Source organism: Betta splendens, chromosome 22, assembly GCF_900634795.4.
Source record: "Betta splendens chromosome 22, fBetSpl5.4, whole genome shotgun sequence".
Taxonomy (NCBI): domain Eukaryota; kingdom Metazoa; phylum Chordata; class Actinopteri; order Anabantiformes; family Osphronemidae; genus Betta; species Betta splendens.
Window position 1 is genome coordinate 14,102,038 of NC_040900.2, and position 20,708 is coordinate 14,122,745.

A 20,708-nucleotide genomic window follows, 5' to 3' on the forward strand; every position below is an offset into this window, starting at 1 on the left:
TATATATATATATATATATATATATATATATATATATATATATACACTCTATTCTCACCCTCCGCGGGTGGTCTCATCCACTTTCCAAGCTCGGGTCCTCTGCCAGAGGCCAGGGAGCTTGAGGGTTCTGCGCAGTATCCTTGCTGTTCCTAGGACTGCACTTTTCTGGACTGAGATTTCGGACGTTTTTCCAGGGATCTGTCGTAGCCACTCCTCCAGTTTGGGGGTCACAGCCCCTAGTGCTCCGATCACCACAGGCACCACTGTGGCCTTCACCTTCCAAGCCTTCTCCAGTTCTTCTCTGAGCCCTTGGTATTTCTCTAGTTTCTCATGTTCCTTTTTCCTGATGTTGCCATCGCTTGGTATTGCCACATCCACCACTACGGCTTTCCTCTGCTCTTTATCCACCACCACAATGTCTGGTTGGTTCGCCATTACCATTCTGTCAGTCTGGATCTGGAAGTCCCACAGGATCTTGGCTCACTCGTTCTCTACCACCTTGGGAGGTGTTTCCCACTTTGACCTTGGGGTTTCCAGTCCATACTCCGCGCAGATGTTCCTGTATACTATGCCAGCCACTTGGTTATGGCGTTCCATGTATGCTTTCCCTGCCAGCATCTTACACCCTGCAGTTATGTGCTGGACCGTCTCTGGGGTCTCTTTGCACAGTCTACACCTTGGGTCTTGTCTGGTGTGGTACATCTGGGCCTCTATGGCTCTGGTGCTCAGGGCCTGCTCCTGTGCAGCCAGGATGAGTGCCTCTGTGCTGTCCTTCAGCCCAGCCCTTTCAAGCCATTGGTAGGATTTGTTGAGATCAGCCACTTCAGTTATGTTCCGGTGGTACATCCCGTGCAAGGGCTTGTCCTCCCATGATGGTCCCTCTTCCAGCATCTCATCCTCTGTTCTCCACTGCCTGAGACATTCACTCAGCACGTCATCTGTCGGGGCCTTATCCTTGATGTACTTATGGATCTTGGATGTTTCATCCTGGATAGTGGCTCTCACGCTCACTAGTCCTCGGCCTCCTTCCTTGCGGCTAGCGTACAGTCTCAGGGTGCTGGATTTGGGGTGGAACCCTCCATGCATGGTGAGGAGCTTTGGTGTCTTAACATCTGTGGTCTGTATCTCTTCCTTTGGCCAACTTATTATTCCCGCAGGGTATCTGATCACTGGCAGAGCGTAGCTGTTTATTGCCCGGGATTTGTTCTTGCCATTGAGCTGGCTTCTTAGGACTTGCCTTACTCGTTGGAGGTATTTGGCTGTTGCCGCATTCCTTGTTGCCTGTTCAAGGTTGCCGTTTGCCTGTGGTATTCCAAGGTACTTGTAATTGTCCTCAATGTCTGCTATTCTTCCTTCTGGGAGTGAGACCCCTTCTGTGTGGATTACCTTGCCTCTCTTTGTCACCATCCTCCCACATTTCTCGAGTCCGAATGACATCCCAATGTCCGAGCTGTAGATCCTGGTGGTGTGGATCAGCGAGTCGATGTCTCGCTCACTCTTGGCGTACAGCTTGATGTCATCCATGTAGAGGAGGTGACTTATGGTGGCCCCGTTCCGGAGTCGGTATCCATAGCCAGTCTTGTTTATTATTTGGCTGAGGGGGTTCAGACCTATGCAGAACAGCAGTGGGGACAGTGCATCTCCTTGGTATATGCCACATTTGATGGATACTTGGGCAAGTGGCTTCCCATTGGCTTCAAGGGTGGTTCTCCACAACCTCATCGAGTTTGCAATGAAGGCCCTTAGAGTTCTGTTGATGTTGTTCAGCTCCAAGCATTCAGTGATCCATGTGTGTGGCATTGAGTCATAGGCTTTCTTGTAGTCGATCCAGGCTGTGCACAGGTTGGTGTGTCGCATTCTGCAGTCTTGGGCGACTGTTCTGTCTACCAGGAGTTGGTGTTTGGCTCCTCTGGTATCCTTACTAATGCCCTTCTGTGCTTCGCTCATGTATTGACCCATGTGCCCATTTATCTTAGCTGCGATGATGCCTGACATGAGCTTCCATGTTGTGCAGAGACAGGTTATTGGCCGGTAGTTGGATGGGACTGCACCCTTTGAGGGATCCTTCATTATCAGGATCGTTCGCCCTTCGGTTAGCCATTCAGGGTGAGTCCCATCCCTTAGCAGCTGGTTCATTTGTGCTGCCAGGCGCTCATGGATTGCAGTGAGCTTCTTTAGCCAGTAGGCGTGGATCATGTCAGGGCCAGGTGCTGTCCAGTTTTTCATACCTGAGACTCTTTGTTGGATGTCTGCCACTGTGATAGTCACTGGGTTCTGTTCAGGGAGGTTGCTGTGGTCTTCCCTCAGATCCACCAGCCACTGTGCATCTCTGTTGTGTGATGCCTCCCTCTCCCATATCCCTTTCCAGTACTGTTCAGTTTCCAGCCTTGGTGGGTCTGCTCTGCTGTTATTACCCTGCCATTGAGAGTACACTTTCGCAGGTTCTGGGCCTCTGTCATTTGGCTCACTTCCCTCCGAGCTGCCTTGATTTTTGCCTCCAACCTTTGTTTCCATGGTGGGTATTGTTTCTCATGGCTCCCATGGTTGCTCTTATAGCCAAGCACCTCTAGGATCACTGATGCTGAAGCGTATATCAGCTCATTGGTTTCTGTGATTGTTGTGGTAGGGATCGCTCTCAATGCTGCATTCACATCTTCCATGAGACTTTCTGATGGTACTTCACTTAGCCGTTGTAGTGGGGTTCGGGGTTGCCTGTTCAGTCTCGCCATGATCTTATCTTTCAGGTCAGTCGCTGCCTCTCTCAGCGTATCTGTGCTTATTGGGGCTTCGTACCCAATTTCCGGTTGGGGAGATGGTGAAACCTCCCCTCTGACCTGGCGTCCTGGCTTTGTGTTGTATCTCGTCAATCTCAAGTTGTGATAGCAGTTGCCGTTTGTGGATGTTGGAACACTGAGCTACTAGTTGCTTCGCCGTCAGCCTTGAATGTTCCATTCACCGCACATTCTTTGCATGTAACCCCTCTGACTAGGGTTACTTGAGTAGTAGCATTCCAACAATTCCAATTCCTTGTTCTCGCATCTCACCTGACGCAGACCTTGTTAGACCGGGCAACGTCTGAGCCGGTATCTCATGTGGTTCATTGTCTCTCATGATATGAGGTAGGCGGTAGCTTGAAGGGTCTTGCCCAAGGACGCACACTGGATGCCTATTCGCCCTAACGGGGATTCGAACCAGGAACCCCCCGCATGCAAGTCCTGTGACTTTACCGATTGAGCTATCCAGCGAGCTATATGTATATATACACACACACACACACACACACACACACACATATACACACATACACATATATGCCAACACACACACATCTGTTGGATCTGTTGTAGCCACTCCACCAGTTTGGAAGGAGACCATGTGAATTAACCTAATTTACAAAAAGACTGTGGAGCATACATACTGTATGACCCACTTGAGACACCAGGGTTAAGAAATCCCACAACCAAAACATGCTGTCAACTTCCCCAGAAAGACCTCAGGAGGTCCAGGAAAGGCCCAGAGGCAAACAGCAACAACAGCAACAGAACATGTGTAATAATCATTTTGACTGCATTTACACTGCCGTTGTCCTAAATAGCTGAGGTCACTGACGTCAGGCACAGTAGAACTAATTGCAAACTTTAGTGACAAATCAGTTTACTTAAAATGAAACCGTGAAGCGATTTTTTTTTCTAGTGAAAATAGCAATTAGAGTGTATCATAGATCAATATCATAGCTGTAACAATAGACCATGAGCTCCTTATGAAGAAAATGCATCATATAACAGTAGGGCAGATGCATATTTAATAAGCAGCTGCATTTAATCCTCACAACCTTATGGCCTGAGTTTTTTGCATCTACTAAAATACTGTGCCGTATTATTTTATCTGTTTCTAACAATTTTTCTGTCTCGTGGTATTGTCATTTAATGGAAATGTGTATTCAATATTGCACATTATCAACACGGATATACTGCCTTCAAATAAAAAGTAGATTTATTACTTGACCTGCTCTGAAAACATGGCTAAGCATGTACAGTACAGTACATACATGTGTCTCAGGGTTGTTTACTTCTCTTATTCTGACTCTTAATCACTCAAAGTCCTAACGGACAGACCTGCACAAAAGTCCTATAAAATGTGGGGCACAAAAGCACAAGGGAAAGGCACAGAATAACTCACAGGGTGGGGGAAGAACAAACGCCTTTCAGGGAACAGAACTATACATGATCTATGTGGTGCTTGTGGGCTTTGTTTCAGAGTAGTGCAGTGATCCATAAATGAAACCAATTGCCCATGAAAAGGGGAAGCAGGGTAAACGTTCACTTGGATCAGAGGCTGACAGGCCTCTACTAAAATCTAGAGTAAATTAATTAAAAAATATAATTATAGCACGTGCTTCCCTTCATTTCCATGTTGCCATGAGTGTAAATGTATGGTTCACCATGCAACAAGTGTCTGTCTGTATTGAACCAACATCCTGAATGTTTAAGCCAGAAGAAATGACGTTCTCCTACATTCCTGTTTTAACGGGTGTACATTATACACATAACATAACACTCAATACAAAACAATATTTGAATAAACACAAATAAAAATCGTCCAAATTCTAATACCAAATTCCCCGCATTCAACGCCTCGTCGACCCAGCATGCACTAATTAAGAAGGAATATAACCATTTGTACACCAAACTAAGCAGTACAATACAACAATACAATTCTACATGACCTTCACTTTCACCGTAAAAAATATAAATTAAATGTGAATCAGGTCGCAGAGCAAAAGTTATAAAATGTCTCCTACTGTACCTTTGCAGTTTAAGCCGCATAAATACTGTTTAAGCTAGCTGCTACTACGCATGCTTGCCTTCATCTCAAACGGCCTAGGAGCACAGCGCGAGAGAGCTGAGGATTCACTGATTCTGATTGGCTGTCAAAGCGGTCAATCTTACTATACTTTCCCGCCTCAGCCTGTTTCAACTAGCTGTAACGTTTCAAATAAAACCTTATTGGTCGACATTAAGGCCCTCCTGGTTTAAAGCAATGCGTATTTGTGCACAGAGAAGTGGAATCTGTAAACATCTAGTAAACGTTTTAAAAAGATGATCTTATTTGGATTTGGATGTATCTATCACTATTACTGGTATACAAAAAAGAAATACATTAGTTTTACCAAAATGTGCCTAATAACTTGGGTTTATTATAATGAAACTTTTCTACGCTGTTTCTAAATTGTGCTATGATTTGATGAAGGTTAAGACCTTCCTCTCCATTTCAAATAAACATTCATCCCAAAAGAAATAAAAATAATAATTTTTGTAAACATCTAAACAAATCAAACAAAGTTTCCCGCAAAAATCACAAACCTGTCTACATACCCTGTCCTCCCAAAGAGCCGGACACTCAAACATTTTTTATTTTCACCAAAAAGCCAACATACTGTAGCATATGCAATGGGTGAGAGTTACATCCACCCACTCCTCCCCCCTTCCTTTGTCCTTTTAACAAGTCTATTATTTACAGGTGTGAAGTCAAACAAAACAATCAACGACGTAGAGAAGAGCACTTAAATGCTATGAGTGCCAGTTATCACAAGTTAACCAAAAGCTAAGTGTAATTAAAATGAATGCCGTTTGAAAATGCAATCGAATGCACCCAGAGTATAATGCACCTCCACCTAATTAAAAAGTAAACCAGAAAGTCACTCAAAATGCTGTTGGATTATCATAGTCTTTGGCCTCCTTGACCAATTGGTCTTTTCATTTTGGTCATTAATTAAAGATTTACCTTGGGATACATACATTACTGCCTACATGCATCGATTACCTGTCTAGCCCAGTGGTGTGTCATTAAATGCTCATCAATGTCTGCCACCACCACGTCTTGCAGCCGAGGCCTGGAATTGGCTGCTCTGTGTCTGACACAAAAGACAGCATTGATTTCCGTCAGAGGGGCCCTCCTGTCCACTAAGTACTCTGGCTTTCATTAAGAGCTTTGCACAATTCCAAACACGTTACGCCCCAACATGCAAAAAGAATGTGTGAGTCATTTGGTTTCCTCTGATCCTCCACCAAAGGTAAGGCAGCAGCTCCTTCACCCATTAATAAGTCTTTAACTAGGATGAAGGCAGCAGTAAAATATAATCTGCTCCTCAACATTATTAAAGGCTTTAAGTCTCCAAACAATTAGAAATTAAGGTTCAAATGGGTTAAACAGAGTTAGTCTTCATGTTAATACTCCCACAGGAAGTTGTGTTGGTTTAAGTGGGAGGTAAATTTGTTTCTCCTACGGTATGTTGTTAACAAATCCTGCTTTGTACACAAGCAAGGACTTTGGATCTATCGTGGGATGCAACCTCTCTAGTCCTAAACCTGCTAAGACCTCTAATAATACAAGGCCTTCTAATCAAATAAGGCTTCCCTCTAGCTGGACCTGACTTTGAAAAACAAGGGTTTGAAAGGAAAGATTTTGAGTACGAGCTAAAGGTAACTGTACAGTAAATGCTCCATTTTATTTCAATGCGTGCCATGTGAACAGCGACACACGAACTGATGGTTTCTTTTGGATCTGAAACATGCAGCATCTGTAAATGAGTTGTTAATGCAGCAAACTTTGCAATGAGCAGCGCTACTCTTACAACACATGATGAAATAGCAGCGGGGCCCAACACAAGTGCCTGAAATACAATCACAGGAACGCTTTCTGACAGCACTTAAGAAGCTCCCCTAGGTAATGCATGTTCATTTGACATGTGTACCCAGGATTCAGACTAAGATCAAGCACTATTTTGTCTCAAGGCAAACAGCAAATGATTTTATCAAAGAAATGGATCATAAGGCTTCAGTCGAAAACAATTATCCAGGGGAAGAAAGGGCTGCACAGTGACAATGAAGATGTCAGCTGGGTCTCACTGATGCTCATTAAGGAAAATGATTCTTCTGTTGGACACTAATGCCCTTTTTGAAGCTCTGCTACACTGCTTCTGCTCCAAAACATACAAAGATACCTCTTATCATAAATAACGTGTAATTACTGCGACTCCTTACCAGATATAGAGAAGCATGGAAAGTTCGTTTATGGGCCGCTACGCAAAAAGCAGAGCACAAAAAGCAAAGATCATAGAGTATGGTGTGCACATGCAACGCACATCTGATGCCTAATGAGCTTAAAGGAAATCATTGTTTCCATAACATTTAACTGAAAGTAAGTAGCTAAAAATGGATTATGCAGTTTATATTATATCAGAAAATAACTGTGTAAGCGGTTTGTATACAGTACACATGTTTACAAATAAACGTTTCAAAACTGCTCAGTTATCTCTAAATACATACGAAAGTGAGCGGACGCAGGAACCAGTCTCAAAAATCCAAAATCAAAATATTGTCCACACTTTTTGTGATATGACCTACTATATATAGTAAATAATATCATTGTTCTCAGCCAGTAAGGCTTCCACACAATACCAGTATAACATCCACTGTACATGTCAAACCTGACGGCTCTAGATTAATTATGTCTTAAATCTTGAGAAACAATGAAACAAAACATCTGTTGCTACTATGCACAAGCTTTGATTATCAGAGGTCTCAACATCACGGCAAAGCTGCATTACAGTATGTCCTCATACACTGTACTTTGCACTTTTAGCACCAGACACATTCAAAATGATGCAAAAGTTTCAAATGTTTCTTGTAAATAAACAAACTGCCTATGGATAAACTCAATTTAGAACTTTGGGAACCTGCTGCTTCAGCTATACAGCATGACTTCAAAGTGTCTGACCATGACGCCTGGGTGTTTGTTTGGTTACATCATCAAAGCCCTTTCCAGATCTATACCACTGTGTCTTCCTCAGTGAGTAAGGCACTGATTACTGTCATAGCTCTTCTTGTACCCAAGTTAATTAGTTTGGCTAATCAGACATGCAAAAAAAATGTTTAAACACATTTAAGACAATTAAAACTCAAATAGATATAAACACAATGAGAGCAACACACTTTGATGACATGTTCCCAAAGCATTCTGGATCATATCAGTGCTACAGTACATGTTGACTGTCTTCAGTAACGATGCAGCATTTCTTTATACACTATTCCTTTCATTTGACAGATGGGCTTGAAGATCAGGAAGAGGCCATTTTTAAATTTCACTTTGATTTCCAGCACCCTCCTGCTTTCGACTTTGTAACCAGGCAACAGGACTAACTCATCACACCCAGGCTGCTTAGTCAAACAGCTCGTTTTGCGTTTCTCTTATACAAATACAGTGGGAAAACTTCTACATCCACAGTGTCAACGGGGTCACAAACACACCACACCAGAGGCTGCACGTCGATATGGTGATATCGCCCGTGTTCATTTTAAATAAATCCATTTGATATTTGCTTAAGAACGTGGCAACATGATGCAGAGCCAGACATCAGTTTATGCCAGTGCTACTGAGGACATTGCCCTTCTTTACCAATCATGTCCGCTGACACTCTGATTGTGATCTTCACGTTTTCTCAGGTTGTTAAAAATGCCACCACCATGCTTCAGTGTTGTGGGTGTTCTCATGCTTCATTCATCTCCCTCCACATTGCACTGATCTATCGGCCCATAATTAGACACAGATGAGCAGACTGTGTGTTGGAACTCAGTTGCTACCAAGTCTTGCTGCAGGTCATTGGTTCCAAGTAGTGGAGCCGTTCCTTTAACTTTCAACTTGCAAGCTTCCAATAGTGTCTCTGGGAACATTCAGCAGCTTCGACATTTTTCCATGTCATTTTCTCTGTGTGATAAAGGCCATGATCTCTTCTCTTAACCTTTGGCAGCTCTTTTAAATTACGCTAAGAACTTAACATGCAATAAAAAATAACTTAATAAACTGCTAACCAACCATGCGTTCTGGCTCAAGGACACCTGGTGCAGCCAATAAAACCCATGACTATTTGCATCAGGTTTGCAAATGTGTGATTTTATGATAGATTCTATTACTGGGGATGAATAATTTCGAGACTGTAAGATTTTGTGTTGAATTTCAATGAAGCACTTTTAGCGTTTGAGCTTTGTTGAGCTGTCATTGTTCGACTTGTTCATTGTTAGTTGAAGCTTAAGATTTGAAAACCTGGTGCAACTTTCCTGCCATTTTCGTACTGATTTTCTTTGTAGCACAGTAACTACCTACTATAATGGTTTTGTCTTCCATCAGCATCACTGTATATTAAATATGCTCTACTGTGACTAAACCATTGACATCTGCAGTTCACATACTGTAATAACACAACTACTGTGACTCTTTCAATGAAGAGCATTATTAAGTCTATGGGTGACATAATACTGTAATCCATGGTTCAAATTCAGGCCAAATCATCACCTCATCACCTCAGAAGTGAAGAAAACGTGGAAACATTTCATCCATACGGGTTTTATTTCAATGAGTGGACCAGTGAAGCAGTGTAAGACCTGTGCATATGTGAGAGGTACAATGTATAACCAAACACTGAAGCCAGAACAATGTTCTGACTTAAGGGCAAGGAGAACCAGATTTCAATGTTGGAGCCCAGTATCCATGATACATGATACATAGCTGTTTCAAACAGCTTTTATGAACAACTTTTTCCACCAACACATCAGAAACGAACCTGGCTGATGGGTTCTACAACCACACATAAAGAGACAGTGGAAAGGTTAGATGTAAATGTGCACGTATGATATACACGGCCACCACTTTGACAATGAGAAATCACCTAATTAGTGCCACTTCTTGCCTTGAGGCACCAGTGACATCATTTCACATTGAATTTTAAATTCATCAAAATGATCTTTTATAATATAACAAATGAAAGTACTAATGAAAATGACAGCCAACAGGGAAGGACCACAGCAGCATTAATGAACACTAATCCCCTGACGCTAGCAGTGACGCTGACAGTAGTAAACACAGTCGGAGCATCACTGTGAGGCTGAGAAGTGCTGTGAGCTGGTATAGTACGACACTGTCACACATTTCACTGTCAAAAACATTCATTTACATATGACCTTTAAAAGCTCATGCTTTCAGAAAAAAAGATTAATAAAATGTCACTGTACCCATAGAAACACTTACATATTTTCCTCCTGTTAATTTAAAATGTTGAGTTGTCACACGTTAAGCAAATAAACATTTAACACTGAAAAAATCAGCAGCGCCATGAGATGTGTCAATCACACAAAACCCTCAGATGTATAACTCTACATTCGCCCCTTGAAATTTCACAATATCTGGGCTGTGTCCTATATACTGAGTACAAGGTTCCACTAACAAACACTATCCATCAAGAAAGCTGCCAAAGTATAAAAGTGGACATAATTTAGCACAACGCCTCCAACTCCCCCTATAATCACTGGCGGTAATGTAATGCGGGCAGCCTTTAAAAACTAAAATGGTGCTCCATAAATCTGGCCTGTCTCTTGACCTGCCATCTCCACTTCCTCTCTTGTTTTCACACGTTGCTGCTTGTTCGGCCTCTCTGCCTATTCCCACACACAAACGCGCTCCCAGCTTCATCGCGTCGCTCTCTCTCCGCGACGATTGGAAATCTGGATCTCACCGGCTCCTCGTTCTTCTCTGCTACAGTGGGACAGCTGCTGCTGCTGTTAAATCCTGTGTTGCCTCAACAGTTTGTCCCTTGACACCTTTTCAGTTAGGCTTTGTCTGAGCAGGTGTCACACATTGTTCTGTAGCTACTAACCAATCTGCCTGATTTTAGCCCTTTTTGTTATAGTATTGTAATGCTTAACACTTAACACAGTAAATACTGAAGTAACGGTAATAGTAAAATCACTTTGTACAAAGAATCAAATATTTGGTAGAGATTATAGGCTGGGTGGGTTAAAAATGGAGTAAGTGCTCATAATTAAAGTTGGATTGTTTTTCTACCATAGGTGCCCTGGCCTCCTACTTGCTTCTCAAAGCGTAGCCCTTCTGCTGCGTGTGGCTAAGCTCGCAGAACGATTCCGTGTTACATTAAACATTAATGGAATCACGACAATTGAATTCACCCGTGGTTCAAGTCTGTCATTAGGTCTAGTTTGTGCTAAACTGTTACTGATCAGAGCGAGCGCGTCTCAGTTGCGCGTCAGGGGAGCTGTGGCTCTGACGGAGCGGCCATTTAAATTCCGTGCGTGTGGAAGGAGCTGTTGGAGCATGTTCAATGAAGAAATAGTCGAGATTATGCGTTTCAAATTTAAGGTTTGAGCCAGTGACCGTGTTCACTGCTTTGTATTAAAGGTCAGCTCTTGCTGAGTTTGATAGCATCTATTAAAGCATGTGCTCGCGTCACACAGGCAGATCTTGTTTGTTCCTTTTCAAAGCTTCAAGTACTACATTAACATTCAGAAAAATGAAGCTCCCTTTTCTTATACAAGACAATGGATCAGCACATTTCAACCACAGGTACTTTTCTGACTGATTACAAATAAGAAGCACAAAACACAATCAACAGTGAATACACCAAAAGAACATTGTGTGAGGAAATTTCTCTTACAGTTAAAGCACAGGCACAGGCTGATGAGAGACACAGCCTCACATACAGACAGGCCTGGAACAGGAGGTACCCACGTACCCACCGCACAGTGCAACTTCTGACCTTTTAACCTTTATCTGGCACATTTAGTTGCTTTGCTGATGCAGCCTTTACAATTGTTTTTACATCTTTATTGTAGAAACCTTTGTCCTTATATGTATTCATTACCTTTCACCTTTTCCAGTTTCTTCCCTGTTTTAAAATAGAATGTCAAAAATGCCTCACTGTGCAGCACAAGTGCAGCCTCACTGATGAATTACAGTGTATTTAATATTCACCTTTTCTCACTTTTATCCTTCAAGTGTTTAAAAAATTGAAACCTTCTTCAATATTAAAAACCAATCATTTACACTAATGACCAAATTGATCCAGAGTTTCCTGGTTCACTTTTGATATGTTGAGAAAAGTGTTAATTCTCCTTATAGCAAAGGACTACTTTTGTTCTTGCAGGCTTTTTTAACACATTGTTATAACTCGAACTTAGTGCAGATGCAGCACCAAAAGGTTTTGTTGTTTCATACCATATTTCTCTTCTGTTAAGAGCCAGTTCTGTTTTCATGTCATGAAATCTTTGTGTATTAGTGGGACGAGAAGCGACACAATTAAGAAGGCTGAACAAATTCACACACAACAAAATGGCGGCTGACTCTGGGTTGCGTGCTTGCCCTGTGTTACCATGGTTACAAGAGTTGAACACACAATATATGCATTTATGTTAGACTGTCTCACAAATGCTAAGAGAAGACTTCAGCTCATGTGTGCTAACGGGTAGGAAAACAAAGTTACCAGAAACATAACCTCCTCAATGACTCTCCTGCACTTAAAGTTATTTTAAAACAAAGTGTCTTTTCTTTTGACATGCTTTCTCAAACACAGACACTCGAAACAGGATTACTCCACTCCTCTCCACAGGATTAGTTACTCTTTACTGAACAAGGTGGAGTCTATGCCGAGACACAGGCGAGTTGGGTTAGATCAGGGGTGGCCAACCCTGGTCCTCCACAGCTACTGTCCTGCTGGTTTTCCATCTTTTCCTGCCTCAGCTAATACTGATCACCTTGACCAGGTGTGTTGATTCAATCAGCAGCTAACTGACGCACCTGATCAAGGTAATCAGCAGGGAGACTTGGGAAAAAAAAGCAGGACAGTGGCTCTCAAGGACCAGGATGAGAACTGGTAATGGAAACCGAAGGAAGAGGGAGAAATGGGAGTGACGTGTGGTTGGACGTAAGGGGCGTGGTCTGAGCGAGACTGGGCAGAGCCAAACCAGGAATCAGGACACCGAGCCTTATACTGCTGTTGGCAAATTCTAACATATTCTTAGATCGCAAGGTCATTTGAATGTTTACCATACTTCAATCATTTACTTAAAGAATCCTACAGTTATGCAGCCTGTGTGGTGCTATGAGAGTGTGTGTCTATGTTCATCAGTTTCTTTGTGTAGCCTCTGTGATATTGATCAGTCCTGCGCCCACGGCACCTCTCATAACAATCTGGAAATAACAATCTGGACACTTGACCGTAACCGAGGGGAAAGTCAAACAGATATTAGCAAAGCCAGGAAAGTGCACCAGGCAAGAAATGAAGCTTTGCTCATATGTGTAGCCATTATGACTCATGAAACACAAAGGAAGCATCCACGCTGTGTCCGGAAAATGCCTACACCACAAACAAGAGGGGCCTTAAACAATACAGCGTCCACAGACGGGGTGTGACGTTTAAACGGCTTCCTGCTACTTCTCTAATTCCTGTGGTTCCCTCCGCCCACCTGCAGGCCAGGCACTGTGTGCAGCAACTCATCAGAGAAGGGGGAAACACAATTACCTTGCCCCCGTCTTGTCTGCGTGTGAGCTCTCCGGATTTCGTCAAAACACAGAGCATTATGGCCCATGCAGGAGCCACTAACCCCCCTACGTTTGCCTTTTAGCTCTGCACCTTGCCACCCTCTGCTCCGGGGCATCCCACTGTCTGTTATCGGCACGCTGACCCTCACTTGAAGCAATGTACACCACCTTGAAGGCCTTCCTCAACAATCCCAGCATTAGCATCTAACCAATCACTGCACCTGGCTGCTCATAGTGTCGAGTCTGAGGCTCTAATCCAGGGGTCTAGTGTGGAACGTGTTTCTTAAACCAAACTGAGCACAATATTCAGCTGAAGCAATGACACTGTCCAAAACATATGACGTTAGCAGTTACCACTTCCTTCTACTTATTTTGTTCAGAATGGTAAAATGTGTGATTTCACTACTTTGTCCAAATGGTCAATAACATGCATTTCATCAAAAATTCTGTTTCCATGGTTATGATTGCAGCTGTTGTTAAACCATTAGGGCTGCTGGAAAGTACTCGATCCTTTCTGAATTTCACACTAAAAACAATGAATTGTTCACAATAAAAAGGCTTAAGCCAAACAAAGTCCCTGCAGTTTATGGGGAACAATGTGAGATTCAGAAAAATAAATGTCATCGATACCTATTCAACACATAGGCACAAAAACAAAATATTCTTTCATCACTAAGCGTGTCTCGATAAGATTTCACAGCTCTTTATTAAGTGCAAATAGGTTTGGTGTTGTAATGATCCACACAAAGTCAGAAACAGAAAAATGTATTTTAGAAACTTGACTTTTTCTCTTATAACCTCATCATACACATTTAGTTAGTTTAGTTTAGTTTCTAAATAATTTCTCAGGTCCCATGACTAAATTAATGAAATGGTGCAGTAATTTAAGTGTCATATTGCATTATGCATCAAAAGTCAAGGGAAGCTGCTCAGAAGATACAGCTGCTCTGAATAAAGGGCAGGTTCATGCTTTGATGTATTCCCATCATTTTTCAGGTTTAAGATTAGGACCATTTTAGATCAAGCATATTTAACCTTCTTAAACGTTGAAATAAAAGGTGTGAGATACATTTCTTCTATATTTATATTTTAAATGTGTTGTTTACAATTATTGTCACACAGGGACCTGCTATTTTCCTAAACAAGGCTTTAGTGATGCAGCTGGGAAGCCACTGCAGGATCCTCACAGGAGCCACCATTATAGCCAACTGCCCACAGGTGCATGTGTATGAGGAGACTGTGTGTCTGAGGGAGCGACGTTAGGCATGTGTGTCTTTCATTGGAATGTTTACTGTATGTGCAAGTGACCTAATACATCAGTTACACACTAACCGTAGGGATACTGACAAGCAGTCAGAGACAGATCTGGAGGGATTCCTCCTCATCCTCCAAACACAGCGATTGTGACACTGGGCTGAGATTGGGCAGTTTGAAAGGTAGTGGGGGAGAGGGTGGGGTGCAGGGGGGGGAGTGCGTGTAAAATCACCTTGCCCAAGGGTACGGCCTGCACAGATCAATATCTGTAAGAATTGATGCCAAACAGTAGCAAGGTGTGTGTGTGTGTGTGTGTGTGTGTGTGTGTGTGTGTGTGTGTGTGTGTGTGTGTGTGTGTGTGTGTGTCTACATTGGCCATGAAAGGACCCAGGATGAACATGTACAGCAGCTCCCCCTGTTGGATACAGTAAATGCTTCCACAGCCTCAAACTGGGAAGTTGGTTTGGGATTAAAGTCCAGGAGTGATCCCACATCAGCATCCCCTAAATCAGAGGCAGTAAAAGTCCACAGATGTAACATGTGAGGGAAAGTAGTAGAAAATTTGCATTGAGGGCCAAGGTCATTTTTAAATCAACCTGACCAGATGGAGATTATTACACACCCACAGAAAGACTTTGTTCTCTGTTGAATAAATGCACTACAACCATCTCTTTAATCTTTTTAATTGTAGGAGGTATTTTTGAAGAACGTTTTTGCAGAATTCTGAATTCCTTTGTTAAGTGGCTAAAGGTTGTATCCCATTCAGAGAGAAACCTTCTACTCCCAGAGAGGGGGATAAGTGGACGGGTTTATCCTGCGGTGCACAGCAGGGAGTTGATCCCACCGTGTGTTAGATGTGGACTTTGTTTATAGTCGCCACTCTGCCTCAGAGAATATTATTCAAGAGTCTTAGATTTTGATAAAAACTGATAGATCCCAGCCTGAATGGCTCGAGGACATTTACTTTTATTTCCTGTAAATTGTGCATTTTCTGCTGCCCCACAGACATCTGCCCACCACAGACATCCAGCCAGTATTTATGTTTGGCAGCAGTCATAAAACCTCCACCCCGTCCTTGCACACCTTGGACCCATTGATGCGTTTGATAGGTACTGCCTTCAGTCTGACATTATTTGGCTCATTTTTCATCTTTTTTGCTCATAGCAAGCACAGACCGGGCTTGAATGTGAGAGACGAAGTCGGGGGAAAAAAGGAGGAGTAAAACTCGAGGAAGTGTGTGCGTGAATGTCAGTCAGTGTCACGGTTGTGTACATACATACATTACACACACACACACCCATTAAGTTTTGATTGAGAGGACACTTGGTGAGTTTCCACTGTGGTGGCGAAAGGCACATTTTCCAAGGCCAGTGAATGCAACACAAAGTGGCGCTATCTTTCATGGAGGACTCACTTCCCTGCGATCAACAAAGCAAAAACTCCTGCACCCTTATGCGACATCATGCATCACATCAAACGGTCTGAACACTTCCATACTTTAAGTGACCAGTTTGAAGGTCTGACTTTGAATTTTTGAGAGCAGGCTTGTGAAAAACGACACTTTTACCAATTTAAAATAAATCCACGGCACGGATAAGTGTGTGAACGTGAGACCGCCTGTAACAGGGTTCGCTGAGGTCCAGACTCTGTCAGTGCAACCACGCACTGGGAAATGTTTACCACCTACTTCTGTTCCAGTGGACATGCAGAGGCTGCGCGCTGTAAGAAACGCTAACTAATATTGCGCTCTGAAGTTATCAAATATAACAAGCATGGTATTGAGCTGTGAATCACCTGGTGCTGTAAGCGTAAATATTGTCCAAGCTAAACAGTTTATCATTAACCTCACCGTAACTATGGTAACGGAACAAACAGCCTCGAAAATATAAATGTTACACAACTTTAACTGGAAATGTCTTGGCTACAGGTAACAACACCGGGAGAGTGTTATTTTCAGCCTCATCCTGAGAGACAAAAGCGGACAAATAGAGTGGAGCGGCTCCGTCCCTCCCTCTGCCATTAATCTGCTGTGGGCCTGTCACAGCTCAGCTGCTTTATTTGTGGCAGAGGGCCACTGTCCTCCATTCCTCCATTCACACGCTTCCTGCTCCCATCCTCTAAGCTCGTCTCTCAGCATTTCCCCCTTCATCCTCCCTCTGTCCTCATTGCTTTGTCAATGTTGCCCATTACATGAAACGCTGCCCGCGCTCTCCTGGGCTCTCTCTTTTAATAGATATGGTAAGGAGTTCCTCCAGCTCCTCCAGGTCCTGCAGTTCATTTGTAATTTTGGCGTTTTGGGAAGAGGAACGCGACCCTGGCCACAGCGCCGTAATTAGGGCTTTATTGACAACTGAATTAATTCTTGATTGTCTGCTACGAGGTTTGGCCTCAGTTACCCTGCCTCTTAGAGAGAAAGCGGTTCCCCTTAAAGATTTCCCTGCCCATTATTCCCCCACTTCTTTTCTCCCACTATCTGTTTTTTTAATGGCAGAATCCGTCTTCAGGCATGAGCTCATTTCCCCAGCCAAAGGGCGTTAAAGGTTGACTCATACTTTATAATTCTACGTTTGTCTTAGTATCAGAGGGAGACAGCGTATGAGTCACTTTTATGGCCCCTAGTGTGCAAGAGCCATTGTCACTACAGCTGCTATAGCGTGTTGTCATTCACACTACGCTGAATGCATCTGCGCCGCTGCCACTCGCGCTGAGTGCTCCCACGGTCCGAGGAGAGAAAGTGACTTGCCTCTCGCCGTAATGATAACATTTGGAACCCGGGACACGGCGGAGCCAGGTAAAAGACGGGTCGCCTCGCAGCCATTGTCAGTCAGCCGCTGTCACAGACGCGGGGCAAAATGCCAGCGCGTCTGATGCCGAGCTGCATGCGGCTCTGTGCCTGACAGCTGCCAGCGCGGCCCAGGAGCCCAGGAGGAGTGACGGGGAATGTCATCTTTGAGGTGAACTGCCATGTCCGGGTCCAGGAGGACCACGGGTCGGGCGGCGGAGTCCTGCTAATGTGTCTGCAGGAGGTGCAAACGCCGTGGGACGGCCCATCAGCGGGCCTCAAACCGGCACGTCCGGAGCGGGCTCACAAACACGGCCATAATCAGAACCACGCCGCCGGGGCGCGCTGCCCTGCGGCCGAGCACGTCCGGCCGTGTCCCGACGCGCGGGCGGACCCGCTCCGCTTTAAACGGCTTCAATTACCAGGCTGACAGGCGATAACTGGTGACCCTTTTACTGCGGTGGGAACACTGAACCCTCTAATACCCCGAATGAGGACGGGTGAAGAGTCGGGCCCGGGTGTCAAACAGTCTCTTAGGCAGCTTTTCACACTCACTCGACCATCTTTGATGCCAATCAAAATCAATATCTGCTCCTGTGACTCTCTAGACTTTTAGGAAGAAAGAAAACTCCAAGAAAAGCTACATCAGACAATGCTGCGCTTCTCTGAGCAGGTTCATAATAAAAATATCTCTGAGCCCTGGTAAACAGTGCTGACTGTCAGCACTTACCTCAAAGCTTTTATGATCTATTTTCATAATTTATCAACAGTGGTCGTAGAGTCCGAAGTGCGTATTTCTCCTCGTAATTGATGAGCTTCTATTATAATTCTATATCCCGGCGAGTCCCTGCAGTGATCATATTAAGGAAACAAATTACATTACAGCAAATAAAGGAAACAACAGTTATTAAACTACACTGTGCGTGAAAATCCGAGCATCAACAAACCTTGAGACGACAGAGGAGCTGAAATCTAAATTGCTGCGGCTTTGCTGACTCCCCTCCATTCACCAATGCAGTTACCTCTTAGCTCTTCAGCGTTTTTTCAGCAGCCTCGCTCTGCGCAAACTTCGCTCACGCGAGTGCAGCCGCGTCGGGTCAAGTGGGGCGCGGTGAAACACCACCATCCGCTTGCTCCCCTCCATCATCCACTCCAAAATGCAAAGGAGTGCTCGGCGAACACAAATGTGGACGCACAGCGAGGCGAGCTGAGAGCGGGGCCGGCTTCATGAACGCTGGCTGCGCTTTCAAACGGCGCCTGAAAGTCCATTAGCTCCAAACTACAGTTGGATCAGGTCTTAGTTAACGAGACCATCGCTGGATGTTAGGTTGCAATCATCACACTAATGTTTGTCCTACAATAATTGTGTTTAAGAGCAACACGCATTGATCTTTCCCCCATCTGTTCACGGTGTGTAGGGTGCATATTAATATTTGATATGGGCAGAAGAGTGATTTAAAGCCGTGGCAACGAGGAGGATCCCAGCAGTGGATCAGACGTCTCAGGAAACAGCAACGTGCGCCACACGCATCCAGCAATGAAAAGAATTAATCACCCACATTTGTTTTCCGAAATGTGTTTGGGAGCATGATTTATATTCCCACTATGTCATGAAGTAAACAAGCACGTCTTGGAGTTGGTCTTGTTTACAAAGCTGGCTGTTTACTCACCATCAGCAAGAATCTGGGAGTAAACAGCATGCAGATGTAAGGCTTTAGAAATTTTGCTAAACTGATACTTTACACAATCACATGGCTCCTCATTCAGAGAGCAGAGCAGCACACACACACACACACACACACACACACACACACACACACACACACACACACACACACACACACACACACACACACACACACACACACACACACACACACACATGGCCTGGAAGCTCACATGGCTCCAACGTCCCTAAATGAAACAGAGCGCAGAGCGTTTATTCCACCAGTGTCACATCGAAACAATCACAGATTCTGTTTGAAGAAAGATCCTTAAGGGCAACACACAGCCCCCCCTTTGTGCATTTAAATCAAGCTTGCTGTTTACTGGAGCGTCCGTGCTCTTGTGGGTTTCTTGGTGGGAAGCGATGGTCCGGTCGCCGCCAGCCGGCCTCGCACCGCGCCCCTCTGACGGCAAGGCCGCGGTCCACCAGCTCCGCCATCTTTAGTGGGAGTCGCTGGGCAAAGTGGTCCCATTGCCCTCCTCACAAGCCTCAACAATCTGACTTGTCAACCAAACTGCTCTTAGCAGCTGTTGCCCAATCTGCCTGCAGAGCGGAGCGGAGCGCTGCGTCGTGCGCCGGTGCCACCGCTATGGCCCTGCTCCCCCTCGCCGCCATAAGGATGGCCGCGGGCACCAATTCAACGCGCCTGCAGTAAAGGACCTCTACTGCAGCTTCTAAGTGCTGCTAATGTGATACATTATGCTTCTACTCATCTGAACGCCAGCGTCTCAGACATTCTCTACTATAATTTATGTCAGAAAATGATACACTTTGGCTGCTGCAATTTGGGCAAATTGTTGTTGCTAGCGCCGCTTTGTTTCATGCCTTCACAGCAAATTGCCTGTTGCAACACAAACGAGGAGTTGTTTTTACGATCACAAATTGTGCATTTCAAAGAATCCACCGATGCCGCGGAAAGCGACGGCAGGCACTGCCGCTGCACTCGGTGGGACAAACTGTTTCAACGCGGCCGCGGAGTAATGGGCTGGCTGCAAAGCGAGCAGTTGTTTTCCTTTGGTGCCACGTTGTCAACAACAATAGCATCTTCTGCTTCTACAGATCCAGTCGATCAAGCGTGATCCACACAATGGTGGACTTCAAAGTCAGACATCTGCTGGTTCTCATTATATTCCGTTAAGCTTGCTACAAAGGAGTTTTTTGCTCGTTTTAGATCCCAGAGCACGATACATAGAAATACTGTATATAATACTCCTAATACTACAGGTACTTAGTGAAGATATCCTGCAGGTCCACGTTTGTCTTCTATTCCATCTGATCTTCAAGCCTGACTTTCTCTTTCTGTTTCTGTTCTGTTCTGCCACAGTTTTGGACCTCCTCATTACTCTTTGAGCTTCTCAGGCCGTCCTTTACCATCACACTGGCCTTTCCAGCCTCCTCCTTTGCCTTTTGAAGTAGGATTCGAAGACATCTACTTTAACAGGCCTACTCACAATTCGCCACATTTGTACTAATGTTCCACAGAAGTCCCGTTTTGGCTGATCCACACAAAAAAAGTTGTCAGGCGGGTTCACACAGTGAGTTGATGCAGGAAGGACTCGT

At 44.3% G+C, this 20,708-nt stretch overlaps 1 protein-coding gene across 3 annotated transcripts in view; it reads right to left on the reverse strand.

The window, feature by feature from the left end:
- alk (ALK receptor tyrosine kinase) overlaps nt 1-20,708 on the reverse strand; it is a 229,898-nt gene that overhangs the window by 129,426 nt on the left and 79,764 nt on the right. The window contains exon 1 of one of the 3 annotated variants that reach the window (XM_029139746.3): nt 4,807-4,949. The exons of the other annotated variants lie outside the window; for them this stretch is intronic. The gene's annotated coding sequence lies outside the window, so the exon portion shown is untranslated. Of the gene's footprint in view, nt 1-4,806; nt 4,950-20,708 lie in introns of those variants that run through there. 3 annotated transcript variants of the gene reach the window in all.